Source organism: Orycteropus afer, unplaced genomic scaffold (genome assembly GCF_000298275.1).
Source record: "Orycteropus afer afer isolate SDZICR_OR568_19922 unplaced genomic scaffold, OryAfe1.0 scaffold00804, whole genome shotgun sequence".
In the NCBI taxonomy this organism is placed as follows: Eukaryota; Metazoa; Chordata; class Mammalia; order Tubulidentata; family Orycteropodidae; genus Orycteropus; species Orycteropus afer.
In genome coordinates, this window is record NW_006922391.1 from 541,632 (window position 1) to 547,631 (window position 6,000).

Below are 6,000 nucleotides of genomic sequence, written 5' to 3' on the forward strand. Positions count from 1 at the left end.
CTTTCTTCAAAACTCAAACCATCCCCAATTAGAATAGCTTGTCTGTCCATCTGTTTGAGCAGCCGTATGCAGGAGTCTATTTGAGAGATTATCTTTGAAAAGCTGCATTTCTCCCTCCAGCTCATGGAGACCAGACTGTTTTGCCCATATAATCGGCAAGGCTAAAATTAAAGTTAGACAAAGTTGACAGTGTTCTGGCAGGAAAATTAAAGATTCAGGCCATCCTCAAAATAATAATAAATAAATAAGGCATACCTCATCATTTTAAGGCAGAGGACAACAAATAGGCAGACTTCAGGTCCTGGAGACATTCTCCCCTGGTGACTGTAGCAGCCAGTACTCATTAGGTATCTATCTCTTGTTGCTGTTAGATACTGGTGAGTCCGCCACGACTCACGGCAATCTTATGTGTAATGCAACAAACGTCTGCCTGGTCCTTTGCCATAGCCATGACCAGCTGGGAATCAGACCGTGTGATCCCAAGGGTTTTCAATGGCTGATTTTTTCCAGGTAGATCACAGACCTTTCTTCCTAGTCTGTCATTGTCTGCAAGCTCTGCTAAAACCTGTTCAGCGTCACAGCAATAAGCCTCTAAGGGCAGAGGAGTGCTGGCTGTGCTTGAGGTACATTGGGCAGAAAATCCAGCTGGGGCACCTGCAAGCAAGGTGAGAAGTTCCTGAGCTATCTGTCTTCTAGGTGCAAAGTAATATATAAGCGTCCATAGAAATTACTGAGATAAATGAGACCCAACCCCTGTCACTCACTCATTCACTCAATAAATACTAACTCAGTGCCTTTTATATGGGCAGCACAGTCTTTACTGAATTTTCTACATAGTTGTTGTCAGGTGCTGTCGGGTCAGTTCTGACTCATCGACACCTTATGTACAACATAATGAAACACTGCCTGGTCCTGCACCATCCTCACAATCGTTGCCATGCTTGACCCTGTCGTTGCAGCCACTGTGCCAATCCATCTCATTCAGGGTCCTCCCCTTTATTGCTGGCCCTCTACTTTATCAAGCATGTTATCTTTCTCCAGGGACTGGTCCCTTCTGACAATATGGCCAATGTGTGAGAGATGAAATCTGGCCATTCTTGTTTCTAAGGAGCATTCTGGCTGTACTTCCTCCAAGACAGATTTGTCCATTCTTCTATCAATTTATGATACATTCAGTATTCTTCGCTGACACCACAATTCAAATACATCAATGCTTCTGCGATCTTCCTTGCTCACTGTCCAGCTCTCACATTCACATGAGGCTACTGAAAAACACCATGCTTGGGTCAGGAGCACCTTACTCCTCAAAGTGACATCTTTGTTCCTAAAAACTTTGAAGCCGACTTGTGCAGCATATTTGCCAAATGCAGTATGCCATTTGATTTCTTGACTGCTACTTCCATAGGAATTAATCGTGGATCCAAGTAATGTGAAATCCTTGACAACTTTAATCGTTCCTCCATTTTTCATGATACTGCTTATTAGTGCAGTTGTGAGGAGTTTGGTTTTCTTGTCGTAGTGTAACCTATACTGAAGGCTACAGTCTTGGATATTCTTCAGTAAGTGGTTCAAATCTTCACTTTCAGCAATCAAGGTTGTATCATCTGCATTTTGCAGGTGGTTAATGAGTCTTGCTACAATCTTGATGCTGTGTTCTTCTTCATATAATCCAGTTCTCAGAACATCTGCTCAGCATACAGAATCAATAAGTTTGGTGAAAGATATAACTTTTTGCACACTCTTCCCGACTGTAAACCACATATTATCCCCTTATTCTGTTTGAAAGATAGCCTCTTGGTCTATGTACAGGTTCCTCAAGAGCACAATTCAGTGTTCTGAAATTCCTATTCTTTGAAATGTTATAAAAAAAATTGTTGTGATCCACACAATTGAATGCCTCTGCACAATAAAAAACAGGTAAATATGTGTCTGGTATGCTTTGCTTTCAGCTAAGATCCATCTAACATAAGCAATGATCCCTTGTTCTATGTTCTCTTCTGAATCCAGCTTGAATTTCTGGAAGTTCCCTGTCAATACACTGCTGTAACAATTTTTAAATGATTTTCAGCAAAATTACTTGTATGTGATGTTAATAAAACTGTTTGATAATTTCTGCATTCTGTTGGATCAGCTTTATTTGGAATAAACACAAATACAGATCTCTTCCAGTCAATGGGCCAGGTAGCTGCCTACCAAATTTCCTGGGAAAAACAAATGAGGGCTTCCAAGGTTGCAACCATTAGTTAAAACATCTCAATGGACATTCTGTCAATTTCTAGAGCCTTGCTTTTGGTCAATTCCTTCAGTACAGCCAGGACTTCTTCCTTCAAAACCATGGGTTCTTGATCATATGCCACCTCCTGAAATGGCTGAACATTGACCAGTTTTGTTGTACAGGTATATTCCTTCCATCTTCTTTTGATGCTTTCTATATCATTCAACATTTTGCCCATAAAAACAAAATACTCAACCCACTGCCAATGAGTCAATTCCTATTTATAGGACTCTAGAAGACAGAGTGGGAGCTCTGGTAGCATAGTGGCTAAGGCACTTGACTGCTAACCAGAAGGCTGGCGGTTCAAACCCACCAGCCACTCCTCGGAAGAAAGGTTGGGCAATCCTACTTCCGTAGTGATACTGCCTCGGAAACCCAAGGAGCGGTCGCTATGAGTCGGGGCCGACTCGACGGCATATAACAACAACAACAACAGAAGACAGAGTAGAACTGTGCCATAGGATTTCCAACAATGTAAATCTTTGTGGAAGCAGACTACCTCATCTTTCTCCAGCAAAGCACCTGGGGTGGGTTCGAACCAATGACCTTTTTGGTTAACAGCCAAATGCTTTTGTTACCATGCTACCAGAGTTCCATTTTACCCAGAGAATCCCTAAAATTGTAACTGGAAGGTTGATTATTTTCTTCAGTTCTTTATGCTTGAGATGCTGAGTGAGTTCTCCTCTTTTATTTTCCAACTCTAGGTCTTTGCACATTTCATTATAATACTTTACTTCCTCTGGTGAGGTCCACATGTATAGTCACTGTTTAAGGTATTTGCAATGAATAAGTAATTGGTCATAGAAAATTCCATCATGCGATCTCCAGCACCATTTCTACCACCAAGGCCATATTTTTCAACTACCAACGCTTCTTTCTTTCCGACTTCTGCATTCCTATCACCAGGAACTATCAATACATCTGGACTGCACATTTGGTCAATTGCAGATTTCAGAATTTGGTAAAAATCTTCAATTTCTTCATCTTTGGCTTTAGTGGCTGGTGTATAAATTTGAATAACAGTATTAACCAGTCTTCCTTGTAGGCATATGGATATTGTCATATCACCAACAGCACTGTACTTCAAGATAGATCTTGAAATGTTCTTTTTGACAATGAATGTGATGCCATTCCTCTTTAACCTGTCATTCCTAGTGTAACTGACCATATGATTGTCAGATTCATGAGGGCCAATAATGGTCCATTTCAGCTCACTAATGCCTAGGTTATCAATCTTTATGCATCCCATCACACTTCTATTTCCAATATTCCCAGATTCATGCCCTGTGCATTCTATGTTCCAATGACTAATGGATGTCTGCAGTGCTTCTGCTCATTATAAGTAGAGCCCCATTAGCAAATAAAGGTCCCAAAAGCTTTATTCCATCCATTAAGGTTGACTCTATTTTGAGGAGGCAGCTCTTCCCTAGTTATATTTTGAATGTCTTCCAACCTGAGGCACTCATCTTCTGGCACTATATCCAACAATGTTTGCCTGCTATTCATATTGTTTTCATGGCCAATTTTTTTCAGAAGTGGACCTGGCCACATCCTTCTTCTAGTCTTAGCCTGCAAGCTTCACTGAAACCTGTCCACCATGGGTGACCTTGTTGCTATTTGAAATACTGTTGGCATAGCTTCCAGCATCACAGCAACACATAGCCACCACAGTGTGACAAACTGACAGACAAGTGGTGATTGTATATAGTGGTAGAGATAAAATGCAGCCATGAAGACTTGGTCAACAATACAAAGCAGGGTAGCAGAGGTCGTAAATGGAATGAAGCAGAGAATTGGCACAATAGAAGAGATGAGTCTTGGCTGGGCAGGCAGGGGAGTCTTCTTGACTGGATCATGAACTGGAATTTATAATGAGCAATATTAGGTTAATGGACAAAAGACAAGACACAGAAGTGGAAAAATGCAAGATATATTTACTAGACAGTGGAAAGAGCAAGTTGAGCCAAGTAAGGCCTTACAAGACTGTTCCCTTTAGTGTTCATGGAAAACCCAGAGAATATGCCATGACATTCATTTTGTAATTCTCCAGTTTTAATAAGCCCAGCAATGTCAAAAAAGAGCTTTCCATACAATGTTTAGTTTCTTCACACCAATACGACAAGTCTGTCTATAATGACAGTTTCTCCTTTCCCTACATTTTTACTTCATATTATTCATATATACAGGTTAACTGTCTCCTCTGCTCACCCTGAAATAGGTGCATGTGATGTGAAAACAGTCCATCACCCCCTATAATTGATCGCATCAGTGATTCCTGAAGTCTTTCACATAAACTCTGAAAACTGTGTCATGGACGTAACACAAAGTTATGAACACCTCTATCCAGAAATGGGCTGGTCCCTCTGCACCCACCCCTTACAACTTTGCCAAACTGTTCCTACTCACTACGGCCCTCTCCCAAGCCCTGCCAGCCACCTGGCCCAGTTAGCTCCCCTTAATTGGACTTCCCACGCTTCTCTTCAATAGCACTTGTTGTTGTTGTTGTTGTTATGTGCCGTCGAGTCGGCCCCGACTCATAGCGACCCCTCCTTGGGTTTCCGAGGCAGTATCACTACGGAAGTAGGATTGCCCAACCTTCCTTCCGAGGAGTGGCTGGTGGGTTTGAACCACCAGCCGTCTGGTTAGCAGGCAAGTGTCTTAGCCACTATGCTACCAGAGCTCCCAATAGCACTTAGCACACCTGTAATTCAACAGTATTTTAAAAGTATCTTTAAAGGTCTGTCAACCTCCCCCTAGACTGGGGGTTTCAGGGCATGGCCAATGGTCAGCATCTATCTTTTCCACCCACTGGAGCTCTGGTGCCTCACCCACTGCCTATCACAGGGTAGGGGATCGAGTCAAGAAGACTCCCCTGCCTGCCCAACCAAGACTCATCTCTTCTGTTGTGCCAATTCTGTTTCATTCACTTTATGACCTCTACATCCCTGCTTTGTATTGTTGACCCAGTCCTCAGGGCTGCGTTTTATCTGAGTGTTAAGCAGAAGGTTGGTGGTTCAGTGAACAGTTTCATTTTTCTTCCTTCTACCCCAGGAGCCAGTATTGATTATCTCCTTCACCACTGCCTCTATATATGTACTTAAAGTCTCCATCATCCAGCCAAATTCCTTCCTTCGATTATGGTGACCACTGTTAAAATGCTACTCTATATTTAACAACCATGTCACATGAAATCAAAGCATGGTCTCATGGGGGTAAAGGTAAGTCTGGGAAGAGATGAAGCCACTGTCCCCTTCAGGGAGAAAGATGGTCTCATCCAATTCAAGTGGGTTCAACAACTCATTTATTTAGTATGTACTATATGGGAAAAAAAAAAAAAAAAAGGAGCTCTGGTGGTGTAGTGGATAAGGCATTTGGCTGCTAACAAGATCAGCAGTTCTAACTCACCAGCTGCCCTGAAGGAGGAAGATAAGGCAATCTACTTCCATAATGATTGTTGTTGTTGTTGTGTGCCGTTGAGTCGGCCCCGACTCATAGTGACTCCTCCTTGGGTTTCCAAGGCAGTATCACTATGGAAGTAGGATTGCCCAACCTTCCTTCCGAGGAGTGGATGGTGGGTTTGAACCGCCAGCCTTCTGGTGAGCAGTCAAGTGCTTTAGCCACTATGCTACCAGAGCTCCTTCCATAATGACATATGACCCACTGCCACGGAGTCAGTTCTGACTCATAGTGACCCGCAGTGGGTTTCCAGGGCTGTAATCATTATG